At 43.6% G+C, this 23,831-nt stretch overlaps 1 long non-coding RNA gene across 1 annotated transcript in view; it reads right to left on the bottom strand.

The window, feature by feature from the left end:
* LOC143836879 (uncharacterized) overlaps positions 1-23,831 on the bottom strand; it is a 66,745-nt gene that overhangs the window by 5,469 nt on the left and 37,445 nt on the right. The window contains exons 2-3 of the long non-coding RNA XR_013230808.1: positions 17,322-17,397; positions 16,950-17,056 (exon numbers count right to left, since the gene is read on the bottom strand). This is a non-coding gene — a long non-coding RNA (uncharacterized LOC143836879). The remainder of the gene's footprint in view (positions 1-16,949; positions 17,057-17,321; positions 17,398-23,831) is intronic.

Below are 23,831 nucleotides of genomic sequence, written 5' to 3'. Positions count from 1 at the left end.
AGTCTGAATGCCCCTCTTTCAAACCTATTAATGCTTGTGGCTATCCCTATGTTCCTTGGCAGTCTACAATTTAATCAGAGAAGGCTCACCTTTTGTCCATCCTGAACCCATCAACTCCATGGGCTGCCTTGAGTTCTAATATTACACGGGAGGGAGAAAAAACGTTCTCACTATCCTCTTTCTGCCTATTTTGACTGGCATATCTTGGTAAAGTGATTAGTACAAGAGCACTTGTGGCATATGCTGAGCAGGCCCTGCAAATATCAACAGCTGTGGGCAAGCATTAGGGGGGGATTTTCTAGGAATCTTTCCTTCAGCTTCCAATCTGTGAGGCACAAAACACAAATGTGTCCTTTCTCACAAGTCTTCTGCCACTTCAGAGCCACACTCTTCCTTATCTGGAGGTGAAGAAACACATTGTGCTTTCAAGAAGGGCATTTGAAAGGGCCTGTGCAGTAAATGTCAGAAGTGCCTCGGAATACCTTTTCACAATGTGCCTTTTTCACAAGCTGAAATGGCTTGTGGGAGGAGGCATTATTTGCCACATTATGGTCGGCACTGCACATGTGGGGAAAGGGAGCCAGGTCTATAGAGTCCAAACTTGACCAGTTGCAAAATTCAACAAGTACTTTGGCCCTGACTCCACTTGATTATAAAGCAAGTTATTCCTGCAGCCTCATAAAGTTCATTTTTTAATTAGAGATGCCAACCTCCAGGAAGGATCTGAGGATTTCCGGGAATCACAGCTTATCTCCAGACTACAGAGATCAGTGATCCCAGAGTAAATAGATGCTCTGGATGATGAACTCTGTGGCACTGTACTCCACTCATGTCCCTGTCCTCCCCAAGCTCCGTTCCCAAATCTCCCGGAGTTTCCCAACCTGGAGTTGGCAACTCCACCAGCATCCCCAGTGGGCAGGGAGCTCCTGGCAATTCATTATTCCTTCCTTCCGTCCTTCCTCCATCCCTCTCTCCCTCTCTCCCTGCCTCCGTCTTTCTTCTTTTTCTTTCTCTTTAACCACTTCACCATACACCATTCTAGGCTGAGAAGGGAACAGGGGGAGGATGACCAGTATCCAGGGAGGAGACAATGCAGGCCAGCATCTTAGTGCCCATTGCATTCCTGGGTGCTATGGGCTTTGCTGCTAGCATATCATAAGTCTTGGATTCCTTCTGGGTTTATAATAATCTGTGTAGGGTCTTATTACAGAGGGTTTTTTTTTTTTGCAGAATTGACAGTGAGTTCGCAATGGCACACATTTTTCAAACTTTACTCCCAGCACTGAATGACATGTGTTGGCCTTTATTTATTTACTAGCAAGAAAGCCCATTGCAAGCAGGAATGTAATGGGTGCTAGGACCCAGGAGACACTGGGAGGTGCAGGTCTCTGTGTGTGTGTGTGTGTGTGTCTCCCTCTAGCTGTGTGTCTTTCAGTGTGCCTTGCAGCAGAAGGCATAGCAGGTAATTAGGAGGGAAGTTTGGGGCAGCTCTCTGTCTCTCTCCCTCCGTCGCAGCAGGGGCGGCTCTCTCTGTGTCTCTATCAGCAGCTTGGGGCAGCTCTCTCTTTCTGTCTCTTTCTGCCTCCCTCACAGCAGGAGCGATAGGAGGGAATGAGGGCTTGTGTTCGGTCTGGCAGGGCTCTGTGTGTCTCTCTGTGTATCTGGCATGTCTGAGTGGAACGTGGCTAGTGTCCAGGGAGGGAGGGCGGGAGCTGCAGGGGCAGGGCCAATTCCAACTTGGACAGCTGGACACGTTCCACCCCCAAGGCTGTTTCAAAATATATAAAGGAACCATGGATAAGGATTGGTGCAGCACTCTAGGATAATTTATACCATTCCTAGTGTTTTCTCCCCTAATCAAGGTTGGGAGACCAAAACAGGGTTTTATTCCTGCTGAGATGGGAATCTGTGGGTTGAACACACATGGGAATGTTCATGGGGGAGGAGGTATAGCTAAGCTCTGTGGGCTACTGTGAACCATTATCTCACCCTCCCCTTTCAGGGCTTCCCCCCTTTCATTGCTCAGGTACATTTCAGTGAGGGGAAAGGGGGATTCTGGGGAAAGAGTGTGTTCTGGGGTGTCGAGGTCCTCATGTGATTGCCAAGTGGAGGAAAGGGAATAGAAATGGGAATGGAGTGGCTGCTGCAGCAAGGAGGGCAGATATGAGAAGTGGTGAGCACCATTCCCTCCTGTTCACAAAGCCCCTTCTGGTACCACCTGCAGCTGTGGGTGCAATGGACATATGTTTTTATGCCATCTTCAGGAAGCAGACTGATAGGGACAGAGAGAAGTGATAAGATTTGGAAATTCCAATCCTCTTTTGAAATAGAGGGCGAAATCTTGAGAGGCAGCTTTATTCTTTCTCTGCTAAGCATGCTGTCTCCTTGTGGCCCGCAGGGGCCCAGGCATCATGAGAGAATCAGTATCAACCCCCTGAAGAATGCTGAATAGCGCAGCCTTTGAGGCTCAGAAAAAGACTATGTGGCACTTTGCAATTTATGATTTGATAAAGCCCCTGACATTCATTCCCAAACCTATCACACACAAAATGACAGGAACGGCAATCCAAATGTTTGAGAAAGCCCAAATCAAGGCTGCCCTTTCCAGCACTGGATAGAAATCTGTCCCAAACTGCATAACTCTCCAAAGTTTTTAATGTTTTTATGCTCTTTATGTAAACCACCATGAGCCAGCCAGGCTGAGTGTGGCGGTCTATAAGTCTAAATAATAAACAAACAAATAAATAATTCACAGTGCAATCCTAAAAAGTTATACCCTTCTAAATCGATGGACTTTGAAGTATATATCTGTGCTTAAGATTCCATTTTTATTCAACACATATTAAGGCAGTGTGATGCAGCAGTTTAAAAAGGCGAATGCCATTTTGGGCTATCAACAGGGGCATCACATCAAAATCACAAGATGCCATAGTCCCATTGTATACGGCACTGGTCAGACCACACCTGGAGTCCTGTGTGCAGTTCTGGAGGTCTCACTTCAAGAAGGACGTAGATAAAATTGAAAGGGTACAGAAGAGAGCGATGAAGATGATCTGGGGCCAAGGGACCTAGCCCTATGAAGATAGGTTGAGGGACTTGAGAATGTTCAGCCTGGAGAAAAGGAGGTTGAGAGGGGACATGATAGCCCTCTTTCAGTATTTAAAAGGTTGTCACTTGGTGGAAGGCAGGATGCTGTTTCCGTTGGCTGCGGAGGAGAGGACACACAGTAATGGGTATAAACTACAAGTACAACGATATAGGCTAGATATCAGGAAAAAAAATTTCAGTCAGAGTAGTTCAGCAGTGGAATAGGCTGCCTAAGGAGGTGGTGAGCTCCCCCTCACTGGCAGTCTTCAAGCAAAGGTTGGATGCACACTTTCCTTGGATGCTTTTGGATGCTTAGGGCTGATCCTGCGTTGAGCAGGGGGTTGGACTAGATGGCCTGAATGGCCCCTTCCAACTCTATGATTCAATGATTCTATGATACCGAGGTCCAAAACGGAGCTCTTTCTCAGGAGGAAATTCGTAAAAATCAGGTGGCACGTTTTCGCAGACAGAGATGGATAGTATAGTTTAGTAGTTGGGAATGTATGTGGTAAAAACATAGTAAATTGTTTTTAGTGACTCCTTTATTTTTAATACTGCTGTATTTAAATTGAAACACACCACGGACTGTCTGCTTCAGGAAAGACAAGACATTACAGAAATGAAACTGAGCATCTAAATCATTGTCTCCAGCCCAAACACACAAAATTAACTTGGAAACTACATGAATACCATAAGTGTTCTTGTTTTGTTTTGTGTTTTTTACCCTGGGGAAAAGATGCTTGCTTTAGACAAGAAGACCTAAAAGACTTGGACTGAATTGAACTACACAGCCCTAACATGTCTGCCGAATTATCTTGTTGACAAGAGCAGAAATATACATTTGAATCCATTAGCTAAAAGGATCCATAAACATTTGGATAATGGCCTTTTACATTTTTCACCAGTCTATCTCACGTATCAGATTTTTTCTTCTGAATAATTTCACTGCTCCTAAAATATTGCAACTAAAAGGCATACCACTGAACAAGTAAACACATTTCTCTCATTTCACCAGAGAACTGTGTTCTTCTTTCTCAACTTTTGTTCTCTTTATTGAAACAGATTAATTTGGGAGGAGAGACACAGTGGCACAGTATGCATGTTATCCTATTTATGCATTCATTAATTTCATGTAAAGCCCGCTTTTCGCAGATGAAACTCAAGGCGGATCACACCAAGCCGTTATTCGAGGAAATCTTGCAGGCACCACCAGGTACTGAAGACGCAAGCCATTGTCTGGTTCAAAAAGTAGTCTGTCTCTTTGGCAGTGGGAGCTAATTTCAAGCCAGTGAAAATGTGGATCGTAGGAAGCTCAGCTGCATACAAATTAGTTACCTGGACTATATACCTAGTGGCTAACTCAATTTTGTATTGAAGTCAGTAGTAACTGGACATTCTGATGGCAGAATTCACTGGTATTGTGCTGACCAAGAGAATAGATGGCTTTAAAATGGGATTAGACAAAGGACTACCATCATGGATTACTTGCTATGGCAAAGAAAGGGAACCTCCATGACCAGAAGTCCCTGAATACCAATCCCGGGGGGCAACATGAAGAGACCTTGTTCTTTCTGCCCTGCCTGGTGGGCCTGCAGGTCAACTGGTCAGCTGCTGTGTGAAGCAGAATGTAGGACTAGATGGAATATGGTTGGATCACCAACACATCTCCTTTCATTTCTAGTACCTCGATTTCAATGCAGAATGAGGTTTAGGCCAAGGGAAGCCCCAAATGCCATCACCATTTCATATTTGCCGGTTTGACTGGATTAATAAAGTTCTTATAATATTTATAACAGCGTAAGATGAAGAAAGCTGATGAGAAGAAAGTTGATTCCTTTGAAATGTGGCATTGGAGGAGAGTTTTATGGATACCATGAACTACCAAAAAGATAAATAAGTGGGTTCTAGATCAATGAAGCCTGAAGTCTCCCTAGAAGCTAAAATGACTAAGCTGAGGGTATCATGCTTTGGTCACATTAGGAGAAGACAAGAGACCCTGGAAAAGACAAGAACGCCAGGAACCATTGAGGGCAGCAGGCTTAGCTGTGTACAGATTAGGTATCTGGACTACATAATGAATGGCTAAAGTGATGTTGTATTAAAGTAATTTAATACAACATTGGGTGAGCTTGGTTTGCTTGGGCTGGAGAGGAGACAACTGAGCGGGGATCTGATAACCATCTTCAAGTATTTAAAAGGCTGCCATATAGAGGATGGAGCAGAGCTGTTCTCTCTTGCCCTGGAGGGACGGACCAGAAAAACTGGGATGAAATTAATTCAAAAGAAATTCCATCTCAACATCTGGAAGAAGTTCCTGACAGAGCGGTTTCTCAGTGGAACAGGCTTCCTTTGGAGGTGGTGGATTCTCCATCTTTGGAAATTTTAAAACAGAGGCTGGATAGCCATCTGACGGAGAGGCTGATTCTGTGAAGGTTCAAGACGGTGGCCAGTTACAGTGGATAAGCGATAGGGTAGTGAGTGTCCTGCATAGTGCAAGGGGTTGGACTAGATGACCCATGAGGTCCCTTCCAACTCCATGTTTCTATGATTCTAATTTGGAACTGGATATTATGATGGTGGAATTCACTGGGCTAACATGAGTTGGGTTGACTCAATGAAATAAGTCATGACTCTAATCTGGGAGACCAAAGCAAAGTGGTTAATAAGATGTTTTAGAGAGCACCGATTCACAGGGTTGCTGTAGATTGCAAGAGATTTGACATCACTCAACACACACGTATATAAGGTGACTCATCTTTCAGGCCAGTATAATGTCTGGTTTTGACTGCCCAATGACAAATGTCACCAAATTATGGTGAGTTACTGCATACAAATCAAGTGACAAACACCGTCAGATGTTCATTTCCGCCACAAAATATCTAAGGGGCTTTTTGCACGCCTTCAAAATAGCACAATGGTTGCCAATTGAAAACGCTACTGATTTGCTGTTTTGCACAACGTCGACAATCTGCCACACACCTGAAACCAATCTGCAAAAAGCGCTTCCTTGTAACGCTTTCAGGGAAATCCCCAAAAGTGGATTCACCCTCCGGAAAGCGATACAGTCCTGCAACCAATCTGCAACACTAGCGAAAAAGACCTGTGCGTTAACATTGTTGCGGTTTCTACAAAGTCCCTCCCCCTGGCTCTCTCCTCTGATCTTCCGGCGAAGCGATCGCCATTTTTTTTTTCTCCGAGCGAGTGGGGATAAATGCACCAGCGAGCCTCTTTCTGTTTAGAGGCTTCCCTGGCTTCAGTCCCTCCCCTTTAGTCACTAAGCACAAACCACAGAAAAGCACGTTTGCTGAAGTACTTTCCCTTTATTTTTTTACACATTCATTCAGCCGAAAATCGGGCCCGTGAGGGGGGGGGGTTCACTCGGAGGAAGCGTGGCAACGATCAAACGATCAAACGACAGCTCAAACACACCAGGCAGCTGGATGGGTCTCTCTGTTGCAACGAATCTACCCAGATTCGTTGCTATGGGTCTGTTTTTTTTTTTAAAAAAAAACCTTTCTTAAAGGGAAAGGGGCTGTTTGGGAGCATGCTAACTGCTGCCCATTGGCTGCTTGACGGCCAGGGGCGGGACAGCTCGGCAATAGCGCTTCCTTTCTAGCGATTTCTGCCGAGACCGGAAGCCTGTGGGAAACGCTACAAAACGCAACTGGATTCCACCACAAAGGCAGGTATGCATAACGACGAATTCCACTACTTTAAATGGCGATTTTTCATTCAGTGACCGATTTGCAACAAAGATCCCGGTGCGTAAAGCCCCTAAGTGTCGGAGGCTGACACTGAATAGCAGATGTTCACCAAATAGTCTCTGAGCCTCAGCCCATTCGCTAAATAATTATTGAATATTCACCATCACAGTCTGTAGAGGAATATGTAGAAAGGAATCTTGAGTGGGGGGGGGGGAGTTCAGCAGTTAAACTGTTTTTGACTTCATCAGGATATAGGTTTTAGGATGCAACCAAGAGCAGGTAAATAGCAACCAAAGGTTACCTAATCCAGGCTACAAGTTATGTTAGACTCAGGCATGAAGTTCATGGGTGACCTCTGCCCAGTCACTGCCTCTTAGTCCAATTTACTTGACTAAAGGATAAGGACAGGCCATGTATGACATCCAGAACTTCCTGAAGGAAAAGTGGTATTTAATAACCTCATAAAGATATATTTAAATATAGAATACTATCAAACTGAAATCCTGAATATTTCCCACTTTGGAAGGAAGGAAGGGAGGAAGGAAGGAAGGAAGAGAGGGAGAGAAGAAAGAAAGAAAGAAAGAAAGAAAGAAAGAAAGAAAGAAAGAAAGAAAGAAAGAAAGAAAGAAAGAAAAGGCATATCTAGCTTCATTAAATTCCCCTACCACCACGATCAAGAGTTTGTGGCTGAGCCAAGCTTAATCAGGTTTGGCTCCCTTGATGGAATTAGCATGATTAAAAAGTATGCCAGGTTTCAAAACAATTTCTAACAGTTTCTAAGATTCTGGGTAAGCATTTTGGGGGGGAAATGACATGTTGTGTAGTGTCCAAGTCAGCCAACTGCTGTCAGTGAATAATCAAGACTTGCTAGTTTGAGAGAAGGAAGATTTCTTAAAATTATTAGGCAATAATAGCGAAGCTATATGAAGCGGAAAGGGATCTGTACTGCTGTTTGAAGGAATTTAAACAAGATAAGCATTGGGTTACTTTGGGTGGATGTTAAACCAGTATTCTTGCAGAGCGGTTCGGGTGTAACTGCCCTTTTCAACCCATTTCTGCAAGGCCTTGTAAATTATTGGGCCTAGATGGGCATCCTTAAAATCTGTGTTCTCCTGTCCTAACAATGTGCTTGTCCAGACGAATAATTGCCTTCATATCACTTTTTCTAGTCCCTATTGTTTATTGTGCAGGACTCTTAATTCCAATTTCCTGTTTCTGCTGGTTTCCTTTACCAGTTGCCTGATGGGTCTTTCTACATAGGAAACAACATTCTCTCTGTGAGGAACTATATTTTCCATTTGCCTTACAGCAATATCAGGTCCCCACCCATACTTCCAAGAAATTGAGAAACAGCTAGGAAAGGATGCCTGGAAAACAATACTCAATGAATTTCCCCATGTTTTTGTGGTGTTTACCAAAGATATTAGGAAAAATTCCTAGAGTGCCACCAGGAAGTGACATCATATAGTCCCCAAATTCAATGCACTTAAGGCACTGCCCTCAAAATTTCCCAGCATCTTCTGAGGCAGTGCTGGCAACCCTATGAGGAATAGTCTGGCTGTTGTCTCACGCACCTGTAGAAAGGTGTGTGAGTAGTCTTTTCCAGTTTGTTGCAGGGTTGCTGGATTTGAACACAAGGCCAATAAGAGCTCAGACAGATCTGGCCTTAAAATGTTTCAGGGATATAAAAAAAATTTGGGATTTGTCTCAAAGTAACAGAGCAGAACACATTTTAGGGCTTGGCCCTATAGGCTGAAAGATTCCAGGTAGCAGAACTGAAAACAAAATTGGCTCAAGGATTTGGAGTTCTTTCCAAGTTTACAGAAAAATCTGAAATAGATTTTTTTTTTTAAATCAGGGGATTGAAATTCCTCCATATAATAGAAATAATACCTGTAACTTTAAGGAAAGAATGCCCACTGAGCTCTCAGTCGTTATTTGGGGGTTGCTAAGCTACCACAAAAATATTGCTGAGCCTTTCAAGCCCTGCTTCTGCGAAGCAAAGTCATGGAGAGAGATTAGGGCTGGATTTGGAAACCAAAATAGCCCTAAAATGGGTTTTATTCTCCTCCCCAGTCATTTCCCTTGATGGAGGAGGTCTTACTGTTAGCACCTACAGGAGAATCACTACCCACACCACTTGGTTTCGCCTGGTGTGCCCCCCCCCCGGATACATTTGACCAATGGCACGTTTTTGGTTGTCTTCTCCTAGCTGTTCCCTGACTTAAGATGGCTTTCTGGGTATTTACTAAAGTGTATGCATTTTCTATAGTACCTCCTACCCTATGGAACAGGCACCCTGCAGACATGAGGAGGTCACTGTTTAAAATTGTTTAGGGGGTATCCCTTTTATTTACAAGAGCTTTACAAGGGTTTAAGTTGCAAGTCTTTTCTAAAATGTGGTTTTATTATATTTTGTGTGTTTTAATACTGGAATTTTAAATTGTCTTGAGCGCCACAGGAAAGGAGAGTTACAAAACTGTTCCAAATAATATTTCTGGTAAGGCCTTGGAGGAGGAGCGCATCTCATGGCTTAAGTGCCACTCAATGCTTAACACCCAATCAGGGTGACTGTCCCACCCCTGAGTGCCTCCTCCTCCAACTGGCTTGCCTGTCTGTCCAGCAGCCAGCCAATCACTTTCCGTCCCCCACCCCCTCCTCCTTCCATTTTCCTCCGAGGCTCCAAGGCTGAAGATTCCTGCCACATGAGAGCTGCCCTTGCCATGGAGTTCCCTTCCTCAGGGGCCTCCAGACTGCAGCCTTTCCAGGTCTTGGGGGGAGGGGAAGGCCATCCACAGAGTTCTTCCACCCCCCACCCCCCAATCTAGAGCCCGCTGTATTCCTGAATGCAATGGACTCTATCCCTAGTCAATAAATCATGATAAGACAGCCTCCAACAATAGATGGATCCAGACAGAAAGAGAAAAAAACTTTCTCAAGACCATTGTTTACAACAAAAGGAAGTAGATTTGAGCCCAAGACTTTGTGACTTGTGAGTCAGTCTCATAACCCATGCGTTCCATCCAATCTAAGCATACGGTTTACTTTTTCAAACAAAGAACTTTCACAGACATTCCCTGATTTTGTCTTACATAGGAAACGTAACCTCCTCCCTTTAATTACTGAGACAGCAATGCTGAATCGATACTTGTACAGCTCTTATCCCCTTTCCATCCTATTTGACTGCGAGGTGAGTAGTAAGGTAGTAAGCATTGTAGGAAAGGAGGGAAATAAATAATAAACATGGCCCTTCTTTGCATCTGAAGCTAGCCCTCTTATAAATCACTATTATGGTCAACATTAAGACTGGCTTTTTCTCTTTTATTGGCTCCCTGGAGCATATCCAACCAGGAAGGCCTCGTCGAACTGTAGAATAGGGATTCTTGAGCTATGTAAAACACATCAAGGTAATTTTTTTAACACTTGTTGTCACAGCGTTAAGAATACAAGTCTCAAAAAGTTTCTTGGAGGAAAAGAGACCTCAGCACAAAATTCTGCACGTGCTCTTTCCTCCCCTCAGGAATTCTTCAGTTTCCATAACATTCTTAATTCGATTTAGTCTCTGGATGGAGACAGGCAGCCCAAATGGAAACGTATTACGTTCTGAATGAAACAACATGGAAAAACGAATGTTTGGATATATGGCCATTTTACCACACATTCTGCTATACCTGTATGCCAAATGTGTGGTAAAAATCTTTACATTATAACAAGGTGAACAAGCTACCTAAAAGGAAACAACTCATACCAAGTTAGAGCGGTTTCTCAATGGAACAGGCTTCCTCGGGAGGTGGTAGGTTCTCCATCTTTGGAAATTTTTAAACAGAGGCTAGATGGCCATCTGACGGAGAGGCTGATTCTGCGAAGGCAAAGGGGTAGCTGATTACAGTAGATGAGTGATTGGGATGTGAGTGTCCTGCATAGTGCAGGGGGTTGGACTAGATGACCCATGAAGTCCCTTCCAACTCTATTAGTCTATGATTTTAAGTTAATCAGATAACTTCTACAAGCTCTGGGTGGCTAAACCACATAGTTCTCCCACACACCTTGCCTAGACCTGATGGCGATCCATGACTCCTTTCTCAGCTCTTTGGTCAACAGTTAAGGTTGCCAACTCCAAGTTGAGAAATTCCTGGAAATTTGGGGTGGAGCATGGGGAAAGTGGGATGTGAGTAGGGCAGGGACTTCAGTAGGGTATAATACTATCAAATCCATCTCCAAAGCAGCCATTTTCTCCAGGGGGACTGATCTTTATAGTCTGGAAGTCAGCTATGATTCTTGGAAATCTCTACACCATATCCGGAGTCTGGAAATCCTATGCTCAGATGACCAGATATTAAGGATGAAGTATCTTACCCTAGCATAGTTTCATTTGTTATCTAGCTCCCGGAATCTTTCTATCAAATGGTTAAGGGATATGTAGGTACTAGTGAGGGGTAAATGGTTATCTACATCAGCCCATAGAGCAGTGATTCTCAACCTGGGAGTCGGGACCCCTTTGGGGGTCAAACGACCGTTTCACAGGGGTCGCGGCAGGGCAAGCAGCTTGGCCGGGAGGGCGCCATCCACAGGACAGCCTTGCGGGGTAGATTGAGACAGAGCGTTAATCTGTCTGGAGCAGCAGAAAAGAGCGAGATCAGCATGGTGGGACAGAACTGAACTGAGAAACCCTAGAAAAAAACCCAATTTATATACAGTCATGAGCAATGGATCTTCACGCTATTGGTCGGCTTCAATTTAATTTCTGTGAAAGAACACTTACATATTTTTATGGTTGGGGGTTACCACAACATGAGGAAATGAAAGAGTCACGACATCAGGAAGGTTGAGAACCACTGCCATAGTGTGAGGAGAAGGGGGGCCACACTCCTGACTGGATCATGAGGTGGGTTTTGGGGGGTTGTTTTTTTTCTTCTTTGTTTTCTTTTTTTGGTTTAGGGCTAAAACCATTGGAAGGCTGAGGGGGATGGTGGACAAAAGTAAATTCTAGCTTTCCAGAACATTCTAATGAAAAGTTGCAGGCAATTATTCCTTATTAACTGCCTGAAGCACAACTCTTCTTTCACCTTTGCTAGAAGGCCTTGGCATTAGGGTAAACAACACGATGCTGTCTTATCATAATGAGCCTTTGCTACTCTGTAGCAAGAACTTGTCAGAAACAGATTGTGATGTTGATTTCTCAATGGGGGGGGGGGAAGAAAGGGGGCCTAAATTAGACTTCTATAAAAAGAATATTGCATATTTATTTCCACAATAACGCCAAAGGGGGAAGAAGAAGAAAAAAAGGGGGGGGAGAGGGACACGTTAGTCAAGAAGCAAGCAATTGGGTGAATAAATAAGCTTGTCTTTGTTCTCATCAATTAAGTTATTACATCAGTTGGAAAACCAGTGAATTATAATACGGATGTTTAATGAAACACTGCTGTGCCTATAAGTCAAACTCCTATTTTGTAGTGTGATTTTGGCTGCATAGTTTTGTGTGTGTTAAACCGTATTTATTAGCTGATACCCATTATTATTTTGAGCAAGGTATAATTCAGTTGTCAGGCTCCAGCACTGGGAAGGAGATTTAATCAGCGAGAGCCCGCTTTGCTGCTGAGCATAAAACAATGCGGGTTTCATGAAGCAATCACACTGGTGTGGAAAAAATGGGATTAATTAGTATTGTACAAGAACAGGCAGCATGCTCATTAAAACCTTGTGAGCTGCCTCTTGATAAACTGCCACTTGATAGGGCCGCATTAATGTGACAAGGCAAAGACTTTATTTCCAAATCCGTTCTGATTATATCGCACTTTTAAGTTACCTGGATTGACTCTCCAAGGCTTTGGGAACACAAAATCAAAATTGCAGCCGAAGAGCCCCCAAGACACCTGGACAAAGGCACCCAGGCATAGATAGAAAAGCTTCAAAAGACGACTACTTCCCTTTCCCTTTCTTTCTTTCTTTCCTTTTTTTTTTTAAAAGACCCTTTTCTCACTCAAACATAAATCAATTGTTGTAAAGTAAGGCAGCGCCAAAGGTGGTAAATTTGCATTTACACTCAGCAGGTTGGGTTGAAACTAATTTGACAATTGGCAACCACCCTTAATGAAGCCCATATACAAATTTCACTGCCTGTTTACTGAATGCATCCTAGACTTATGCGTAAATACAAGTCTTATGGGATCTGAGGCCAGGATTAAAGAACAGACAGAAGATATTCCTAGATATGCATATGCTTTATATCATTAAAATGTTGTGCTGTCCCCGAGGATATGAATGTAGGTATATTCCTTTTCTCTCTTTCTTCAGCTCCCTGTATCTTTTCTCTCGCTCCAGCTAAGCTGATTCTCAGTAAGACATTTGTTTCGACATGACCGGAAAAAAAAAAAAAACATAGTAAGGAAAAAGATGCCTGAATAACAACAGTAAATGTTCAATAGGAAGCAGTTTTGATCTTGTGTGTTATTTTCCTCTAGGCATAATGTGTTATTCCTTCTTGAATTTTTAGTGGTTTTGATGATTTACTCACACACCGATTCTTCCCCCTACCCCTGCCCCTTGGCTCTTCGGAATTAATGGCTATAAAATTTAATTTCAACTTTTAATAGTTAATGGAATCTATAGTCCATTCCCTGATGCCTAGCTAATCTAAGATTCTGGCTTTACATGTAGCTTTTAGCTGACATTGTATGTAAGGTAATTGCAATGCAATATACTTGTCTGTCAGTATGTATTTGTAGGTGTGGAAAACGCCACTCAGAAAGCACAGATCTCCAACTCCCTAAAGCTTTCCCCCTCCCCCAACTATTTTATTTTTAAAAAAACCAAAAATCACCTTGTTAAAATCTCAACACCATATTAAATTAATGTGTTTTTTCCCCCCTTGTGGCCACGGAGTAGTCAAGTTACCAATTATAGATTGTTTGCAACTAGATTTGTGCAATTCCAGCCCAATCTAACGACAGAAGGCATCAGACCGCAGGCTAAAGGTACCTGAGAGCTGGCATGCTATGGATGAATACAGCCCTTTAACGGAGTGATGTGTTGCAATATTATTAATTTAAAGCTCTAAGATCTCATTGTTGTGATCTGGGCTGCATGAGGTAATGCAAGATGACAGCCATTGAATTAACAGAAAATGGGATTCATCTCTGGAAATTTCACACAAAATACAAACAGGGGGAAGACAGACAAAATAAAAAGGAGACAGAGAGATAGACAGCCAGATAAATGCCACTAATACTTTTAAATTTTAACTGAATGGATGAGATATTTTTTTTTTTTAAAGAGTGAATTATATTTATTGGAAGCCTCACTCTTCTCTTTACTTGCAGTGTCAAGCGTTTTGGCGGAGACTTTACACTTTGTTTCTTTTATTTTTGCAAATGAACTGCTTGTAGACTTAAGTGGAAATTTCGAGCACCAACATCTTACCGAACAAGCCAATAACAAGAATCGTCCCCTCTCTGGTCTTTCCCAGTGTGAACTACTATGAAACTCCACAAAGCCCTTCTAACAGTCATATGACTGATTTATAATCCTATATCTTTGGAATAAGTTATCTATCTTAAATCATTCGTTTCCTCTAATGAACTGGACTTACTAAGAAAAGATGGCACTGAATTCAAATTAAACAGTTTTGTTGATGAAGGAGGAATATCGACGGCAGAGGTTCCTGTTGGCAGCAGAGGAGAGGACCCACAGTAATGAGTTTAAACTATGTGGAGAACGATATCGTCTAGTTATCAGGAAAAAAAATGTTCACAGAGTAATTCAGCAGTGGAATTGACTGCCTCACGAGGTGGTGAGCCCCCCCCCCCGCCTTATCCTGGATGATTTAGGCTGAGCCTGAATTAGGCAGGGGGTTGGACTAGATGGCCTGTATGGCCCCTTCCACCTCTATGATTCTATGATTCTATCTTCAGCACTGTGAAAGAGGGAAAGAGATTTTGTTTGTTTCCCCCTCATTGCAGCTCCCATTGTAAGGCAAATTCTGCTTTCAGTCCTATTTTGATCCTCAGGGAGGAACTTAGGGAAAAGGTGGGGTGTGGGGGAATCTGTTCGGATTCTGTGACTCTCCTGTGAATTCTTCCAGTTGATCAAACCCAATGAAGGCCAAATAAAACGTGATATGAGGGGACCTTTCATGAAAACCTTCCTCCTCCTGAAAAGCTGCCCTCTTTTGAGTCGAGATAGTTTGCTGGTGAACTTTGAGCTCACACCTTTCTCTTCTGATCCTGAAGAGGGTTCTGAGGCCTTTGAACAAACAATTCATCGCCAGGATGGCCTAAGATGTTAAAATAGCCCAGAAGCAAGTTTTAAGCTCACTCATTGCCAAATAAGTGACTATCGGATCGGGCTTCCTGTGGCTAAAAAGTCACTCTGTCCATATTCAGGTGGCTAATTAAAATAAGTCTCATACCCAGATTTGATTTCCTAGTTCAAGGCCTTTTGTGTCTAAAGATACATGTAGTGTTGCTAAGAGAAATGCTCTTAATTCCTGTCTACCCAGTTTCCCCACTGAAATCCCATAGTCCTTTCCTTTCCCTCTTCTTAGGAATTTGGAGCTTTTTCTACTCAGTTTTGATTTGATCAAAAAGAAATTCAAAGAGAGTTGAAGTGGGAATCATAGAGTTGGGAAGGGGCCATGCAGGCCATCTAGTTCAACCCCATGCTCAGTGCAGGATCAGCCTAACGTAGCCAGGATAAGGATCTGTCCAGCCTTTGCTTGAAAACTGCCAGTGAAAAGAAAAGTTCTGCAAAATGTCACTCTGTTGATACTCAGAGGCTTCCCAATTCAACTGCCAAAGTACTACCATGTGGCACGCAGCATAAAGCAGTTGCAAGGTCTAAAGTTACAACAGGGTGCCTTGAGTTCTCGATAAAGAGAAATCCCTCTTTGAAACAGGAATAAGAAGAATCAGTGGCTATATCTAAAACAGTTCATTTCCATAAAAGACATTTCTGTCCCCCATAAAAATGCTAGATGTGAGCTGGCTGGCTGGGATTCGTGGAGGGTGGGATTCTGGGGGGGAGGGTTTATGACGCTTTTGTTGGGGGCTATTCCTTTTGTGTATTTTAACTGTGGTTGGGTTTTCATTGTATTGGGATCATTAACTCGTAACTCTCTAGGAGCCAGGTTGCCAAGAGCGGTGGGAAAAAATGTAAGAATAAATAAAAAATAAAAAGATATATGTCACAGTGTCCTATATGTACATGGCCATTGGTGATGCATATCAGGACCTGTGTTCACACTCTATGTTCATCTGAGTTCCATTGTACTTGGCTAGATGTGTCTAACAATGCATGTTTCCCTCAAGGTCTGCTACACATTGCACAAGGCTGTTGCACAAAACAGGACTGCATCGAAGCCCTGGGACTAGTCTGCACACAATAGATAATGCATCTTCAATGCACTTTCGTAGTAGATTTTCCTGTTCCACACAGGAAAATCCAGCTGCCAAAGCACATTGAAAGTGCATTATCCTATGTGTGCAGACTAGGCCCTGGACTACAGCATGATGGTGATCAATGCACGACTTTGCCATCACGACAGTTCCCCAAACCTCTGGCCCAGTTTAAACCCAGATCTAGTTTTCACTACAGTTACTAGTTAAGCCGAACAGACACCACCTAAGGCTCATAAAGAAGCCAGTAGCTAGACTATGCCCTGCTGCCAAGAGGTGGAATAATATTTGCATTAATAGTCAAAAGCAATCATATTACTTAAGGATCTGGATCCTCCGACAGCGAAATTACACTCCTGGAATTTGAACAAAATTTATTGTCTCTGTGTTTTGAATAATAGCATCAGCCTGCTAAAGTAATATGTACTTCTATTACGGAAATATGCGCCGTGTTATGGGAAGTGATGAGGGCATTACAGTAGCCTTCACACAGAATCTCTGCCTTGGGATCCTTTCTGTTCCATGAGGCTCAGAGACGGGTCTCCAAATGCTTGAAGCCAATTTTTTTAAAAAGGATAATAAGAGCTCTCTAATAGCCAAAAGTTATTACTACTAAAGTGTAAATCAATGCGAGGTATACATGTTCCAAGAATGGAATGTAAGGCGGAATGAGCTTGTGTTAATGGAAAAAGAATTTTAAATGACTCCTATACATGTGGAGCCAGATTCCGTAGACGTAATTAGAGACCGAAGGCTGCATCCTTACCTTTAGTTACTCCTCCAGGAGTCTCCGAGACATCCACAGGTCTTTCCGCTGTATAGCGGCTAGTTGGACCGCGTCCTGAGATTTTTTTTGAAGGGCATTTGCATCTCCTGTCAAGTGATTCAAAGATATTTGTATTACGGCAAATGCATTTGACTCTTCATCACTCTTCGCATTTGTGTCTAGGAATAAATGTTGACGTTTATGGGGTCAAAGGTTTCTGGTGGTGGCACGGCAGCAGGGTTTTTGATGATTTTCACTGCCAGAAGCACGCATAGAGGCATTTCTTTATGTGCGGCTGCTACCATGGGCAGAATTCAAACTATGCTGCTTTTTGGCACGTCGTTGAGATGAGTGGTATACTCTTAGTGTTACCTGTCTCCAGGTGGGGCCTCCTGGTGTTATCAACCTCCATTGCAGCTGGTCTCCAGACAGCACAGATCAGTTCACCCTGGGGGAAATTACAGCTTTGAAAGGTAGAGTTTATGACATCCCATCTTCACAGAGTTCTCTTCCCAGGCATCACTCCTGGATTTCCCCAAATTTCCCAAGAAATATGGGAGACCAGTCTGTATGTAAGTTAATAAATAACATAAATTAAATAAGAACTCAGAGATCTTAATTCCCAATCAAATCTGATGAAGCAAGCTTTAATTCTTGAAAGTGTTGGTCTTGAAGATGCTAAAGGTAAAGGTAAAGGTATCCCCTGTGCAAGCACCGAGTCATGTCTGACCCTTGGGGTGACACCCTCTAACGTTTTCATGGCAGACTCAATATGGGGTGGTTTGCCAGTGCCTTCCCCAGTCATTACTGTTTACCCCCCAGCAAGCTGGGTACTCATTTTACCGACCTCGGAAGGATGGAAGGCTGAGTCAACCTTGAGCCGGCTGCTGGGATTGAACTCCCAGCCTCATGGGCAGACAGCTTCAGACAGCATGTCGGCTGCCTTACCACCCTGCCCCACAAGAGGCTCCTTGAAGATGCTACTGGACTTGAATTTGGTTATTGTGAAAACAGCTAGCCTGGGGGATGCTTCATACCCTACCCCACCAAACTGGTCAATCTGCTTTTGAAAGCAGCAGTGTCCCAAACTCAACAGAAAGCGGTACTGTCAGAAAAGCTTCAAAAACGCACCTCCCTTTGGTGACAGGCACTTGTATTTTACGCAGATACAGACCCATCACTCTGAAATTCTCTTTAGTTCTTGCCAGGAGATATAATTTAAAATAGTGGCTTTAATTCTAATTGGCATTCCTGAGCCTATAGCAAGTGCCAGTCACACAAGTGAGAAGTGACATTGGCCATGACACCAGAAAGATACAAGCCTTTTATCATTTTTAAATGAATGCATTATTAATAAGAGGGGACCAATTTCCCACTGTATTTGGTTTCTGAGATTAACCCTGGAAATTAAGGATCAGCCTCATCCCAACTGGGCTTAAAGCTCCACACACGTCAGTTCTTTCATTGATACTCAACTCTGCCTTGTTCTCCTACATCTGTTGCATCCGTACAAGATCCCCTATCTCTCAGTTGATACGGCAAATTCAAAAGGAGTAACCATGCTATGACTATGTCAGTAACTCTTGGTTAGAATACTGGACAAGCATCTGGGAGACCCAGGTTTGAATCCAGAGGGATATAGGGAAGGAGATGGTCATATAGACATGTTGAAGAAGAAGAAGAAGAAGAAGAAGAAGAAGAAGAAGAAGAAGAGTTGGTTCTTATATGCCACTTTTCTACCCGAAGGAGTCTCAAAGTGGCTTCTCTTTCCTTTCCCCACAACAGACACCCTGTAAGGTGGGTGAGGCTGAGAGAGCCCTGATATTACTGCTCAGTCAGGACAGCTTTATTAGGGCTGTGGTGAGCCCAAGGTCATCCAGCTGGCTGCATGTGGGGGCGTGCAGAATCAAACCCGGTTTGCCAGATTAGAAGCAACTCCTAACCCCTATACCAAGCTGGCTCTCCTCACTACACCAAGCTGTGAGGCATTACCATTTTGATTTCAGCTCCAAAAAGGACAGGAATCTCATGTATCTCTTAAAATTAAGACAGGCAGGACATGTTCCTGTAGCTAACTTTAATCATAGTTGGTCTGCCTCCTTCTGACCCAGAGGAAATTTCTGGACAGTCTTTAAGAGCAGCCCAATGTATAGTAGTTCAACCATGAGGTTACAAAAACATAGACTGGTATGGCCACATCCACTGAGTCTAAGAAGGGTAAAATTTGGTGACTGCCGGATGCAGGTGAGAGAAGGTGTGCAAAGCCACTACACCACTCTGTTTTTCAGATAGTAAGGTTGGGTCCACGAGCACACCCACACTCTTAATTTGCTTTGTAGATGCCAACTCCACTCCATCCATCACAAGTGGATCCCATCCCTCTAAAACAGGGGTAGTCAAACTGTGGCCCTCCAAATGTCCATAGACTGCAATTCCCAGGATCCCCTGCAAGCATTCGCTGGCAGGGGCTCATGGAAATTGTAGTCCATGAACATCTGGAGGGCCGAAGTTTGACTACCCCTGCTCTAAAACATCAGCCTTGCTAATCAGCAGCAATATTGTCTTGCATAGAAATGCTGAGTTATAATAGCAAATGTTGAAAATGTCGTTGTATATGGTGTACCTACCAGAAAGTAAGAGCCTCTTGTGGCGCAGAGTGGTAAGGCAGCGATATGCTGTCTGAATCTGTCTGCCCATGAGGTTGGGAGTTCAATCCCAGCAGCCGGCTCAAGGTTGACTCAGCCTTCCATCCTTCCGAGGTCGGTAAAATGAGTACCCAGCTTGCTGGGGGGTAAACGGTGATGACTGGGGAAGGCACTGGCAAACCACCCCGTATTGAGTCTGCCAAGAAAACGCTAGAGGGCGTCACCCCAAGGGTCAGACATGACTCGGTGCTTGCACAGGGGATACCTTTACCTTTACCTTTACCAGAAAGTAAGGAAATATTGGATTATGATTCATGATGAGATGCAAAAGGTACTGAAAGTTAAATATGTACTGGATCCAAAATGGATGTTATTAAATATGGTACTGTATAATATTTAAAAAGTGTAAAAATATATGGTAACAGCTGCTAAGATCCTTTATGCATCAAGATGGAAAGAAGTGTTCTCACCAGACATCACAGACTGGATAAATAAACTGACAGAATATGGGACAATGGCAAAACTTACATATTTGATGTACAATGCATCAACATTAGAATTCTGTCAACGGCCAGCCTTATGCATATCTTTGTCATGTATCAGTTCTGTAGTATGTAATGTAGAAAGCCAGCTTGGTGCAGAGAGCCAACTTGGTGTACTCGTTAGGAGCGTGGACCTATAATCTGGCAAGCTGGGTTTGATTCCATGCTCCCCCCACATGCAACCACCTGGTGACTTTGGGCTCACCACAGCCCTGATAAACCTGTTCTGACCGGGCAGTGATATCAGGGCTCTCTCAGCCTCACCTACCTCACAGGGTTTCTGTTGTGGGGAGAGGAAAGGGAAGGCGAATGTAAGCTGCTTTGAGATCCCTTCTGGTAGAGAAAGGCATCATATAAGAACCAACTTTTCTTCTTCAGTAATATCGGGGCTCTCTCAGCCTCACCTCCCTCACAGGGTGTCTGTTGTGGGGAGAGGAAAGGGAAGGCAATTGTAAGCTGCTTTGAGACTCCTTCAGGTCGAGAGAAGTGGCATATAAGAACTAACTCTTCTTCTTCTTCTTCTTCTTCTTCTTCTTCTTCTTCTTCTTCTTCTATGTAGTATTTCCCCCCTCTAAATACATCTTTTTTCTAAAAAATATTGTCTTTTGTGGATTCAGCTCCAGCTTGTTCTGCCTTAGCCTCCTGACCGGAAACTCAGAGTATGGTTCAGAGCCCGGGTAGACACATCTAGATGCTTGGATATTGAAATTTCAAGCTAAATGTCATCTGGGTACTGATACGCCCCAGTTCCAAAGCTTCAGAAGATCTCATTCCCTGGCCTTATAAACACGTTGAAGAGCACAGGTGAGTGGATAGAACCCTGTGGAACTCCACGGGACAATCCCCTCGCCGCACATTAATTCTTCTCCTCTGGCCAAGAGCACAATAGGTAGCCCTCACTCCCAAAGACCCTGTCAACCTCCACTGACAAGCTGAATTTGTAACTATCCATAACAAAAGGACTTGGGTTGCTCTACTGATACATTTAACATGTCTTTCCTGCAAGTGTACATGACTACATGCATGGCTCTCCCCTCTAGTTTGTCTTTTCAACAACCCAGTGAAGTAGGATAGGCTCAGAGTTTGTGATGACCCAGTAAGCTTTGTGGCAGAACTAGGATTTGAAACCAGGCCCCCTAGTGCCTTGTCCAACAGCTTGATTGATGTCAATATGTATTTATTTGTTTACTAGCTTCAAAGCCCTTGAAAGTGCCCCCTCCCCTGGACAGGCAGCTTAAGGTGGCTTTGGGCCGCAGCTCGCAGCCGGATCAAGTGGGGCAGGCGGGGGCTGGCTGGGACAGAGCTCCTTAACAGACAGTCAACAGGCAGGGAGGACCTCATTAGCAGGCCCAGCCTAGCAGGCTGGGAAGTTCTCATTAGCAGGCCCTGCTTAGCAGGCCAAGAGGCCCTCGTTAGCAAGCCCTCCACCACGACTCTTTGCCCAGGGCCCTCTCCCCTTACTTGCTGCTGGCTCCAGGCACTGAGGCACGTCTGAGAGCAAAGATGCTAGAGTCCAGGGATAGAGGGCGGGAGCTGCAAGGGCAGGGCCAATCAGGGTGCAGCCAGCTTTGCTGGCTGAACCTGATTGGTCCTATTCCAACTTGGACAGCCGGACACGTCCAATCCCCCCCCCTCCAGGCTGTTTCACAAATATATAGAGGAACCATGGATAAGGATATTTTAATTTATACCCTGCCCCTCCCAACGTAGTCAGCCCCCAGCGGCTTACATCAAGATAAAGTATAAAATACAATTGTATAAAACCACCTTCAATTAATGCCCAGTAAAATACTAAAACAATCTAAAATTTCCATGAGGTGGTGGAGCCCCATTCCTTCCCTAAACCTCCCCTAATAGGATATCCACCACCTCACTGGTGATCTTCAAGCAGTGCTGGACTTATCAAGGATAGTTTAGGCTGATCCTGCATTGAGCTGGGGGTTGGACTAGATAACCTGTGTGGTCCCTTCCAACTCTATGATTCTGAGTATGTTTCTACCCTGGAGGGTAACTTTCTCATCTCCCCACTGCCTGTTGAAATGCTTTGGTATTTAATGCTGCAGTCGGAGGTGGAAAAGTCATGTTTAATGGAGAGAAATCCTTCTGTCCAAATGCACTGGTGAATCCAAACTAATGAATTTTCATGTGGTCATTTCAGCATCCGGGTGTCTTCAAATGCCTCTTCCCATTGTTAATTAGGTTCTGTGCAGGTCAGATGATGAATATAATGAGCAAAAAACAAAATACTTAGCAGATAGAAAATATTTTGCTTGTGTCAGCCTCTGTTCTCTGTCTCCATTATTTTGACAAAGCAAGCCTTTGACTTATTTGGAGGAATTTCCGGGAGGAGGGGGGGAGACCATTGGGCCACATATTTTGCAAGCTTTAGAGCAGTTTTGAAATTGGGTGGCTTTTTAAAAATCTGTCCTCTGAACTATTATTGATGTCCTTTAAATTGCAAAACCTCTTTAGGAGCAATTCTGTTCATTATGCCTGGACGAATTGTGGGTTTTCGGTATTAGACACTCAGAGTTTAATTTCAAATATTTGTGTGTGTGTGTGTGCGTGTTTTTGGTAGGCCCTGGTGGGATAAATTAAGTCTATTTTCTCCTTGATTGCCTTGTTGGATCTCTTTGTAACTTCACCTTGTATTCCTTTCTGTTCAATACTTTTCAAAGAACTGAGAGTTTAAAGAGGCACAATAAATCCCAGATCAGTTTTTAATGACCATGGTAAGCCTGCTTGTAATATGTCAGTAAGCTGAGCCTAAAAGCCAATGGGGAATAGGCCATTTCTGCCTTAGTAATTGCCTCCACAGAAAGATTTATAATGTCATTATGTGAATCTACAAGAAATAACTCATAGAAGTGAAATACCCTAAAAAAAATTACAATTCTCTTAAAAAGCTGGTCTTTCATAAAGGCTAAATCATAAAACTACTTTCTAAAGATATTTTATGCTTAAAAATAAAACTCAATAAAAATAGAAATGCAAGAAGATTAAATCAATCAGGTTCTTCTTGTATCTGTTTGCATCCCAGTTATATGTTGGGCAGAGGAGTGATGCAGCATGCAATTAAGCCCTGATCGTTTGTTGCTGGAATCAGAGGCGAGGACAGAAAGAAAGATGTTTTTCCTCCATTTCCCCTCTGTCTGTGCTCTGTTCCTTTGGCAGGGGGTGGGGTGGGGGGAGTATGAACTGAAGGGGGAAGGACGGAATGGTTGATTAGTGGTGGAATAAACTGCATTTTGATAGTACATCCCCTGCTTCTGAGCAGCTCCAGAATCGATGACAAAACCAGCAGAAAGTTCCCTGTTCAAATTCGGTTAAAATATCTGAAAATGTAACTGGTGATTAAGAAGGAAGATCTGGCATATTATGGTGCCAGTTGGTACCATTTTTTTCTTCATCAGCTTGCAGAGGAGATGGCTGTGGTTCACTCATAGAACGTTAGTTTTGCATGCAGGAGGCCTGAGCTAAGGCTCCAGTATCTCCATTCAAAAGAAAGGTGATGTGAAATACTTCTGAGATTCTGGAAAGTTGCTAGTGAGTGTAGAGCCAGCATGGTGTACTGGTTAAAAATGGCAGCTTCTAATCTGGTGAGCCAGGTTTGATTCCCTGCTCCTCCACATGCAGGCAGCTGTGTGAAGGAGGGTTGGTGTGCAGTCTGGGGCAGCTCTCTCTGTGTCTCTCTC

Source organism: Paroedura picta, chromosome 4 (genome assembly GCF_049243985.1).
Source record: "Paroedura picta isolate Pp20150507F chromosome 4, Ppicta_v3.0, whole genome shotgun sequence".
NCBI lineage: Eukaryota > Metazoa > Chordata > Lepidosauria > Squamata > Gekkonidae > Paroedura > Paroedura picta.
The sequence above is the reverse complement of the archived record's forward strand: the minus strand, read 5'-3'. Positions and strand labels throughout refer to the sequence as shown.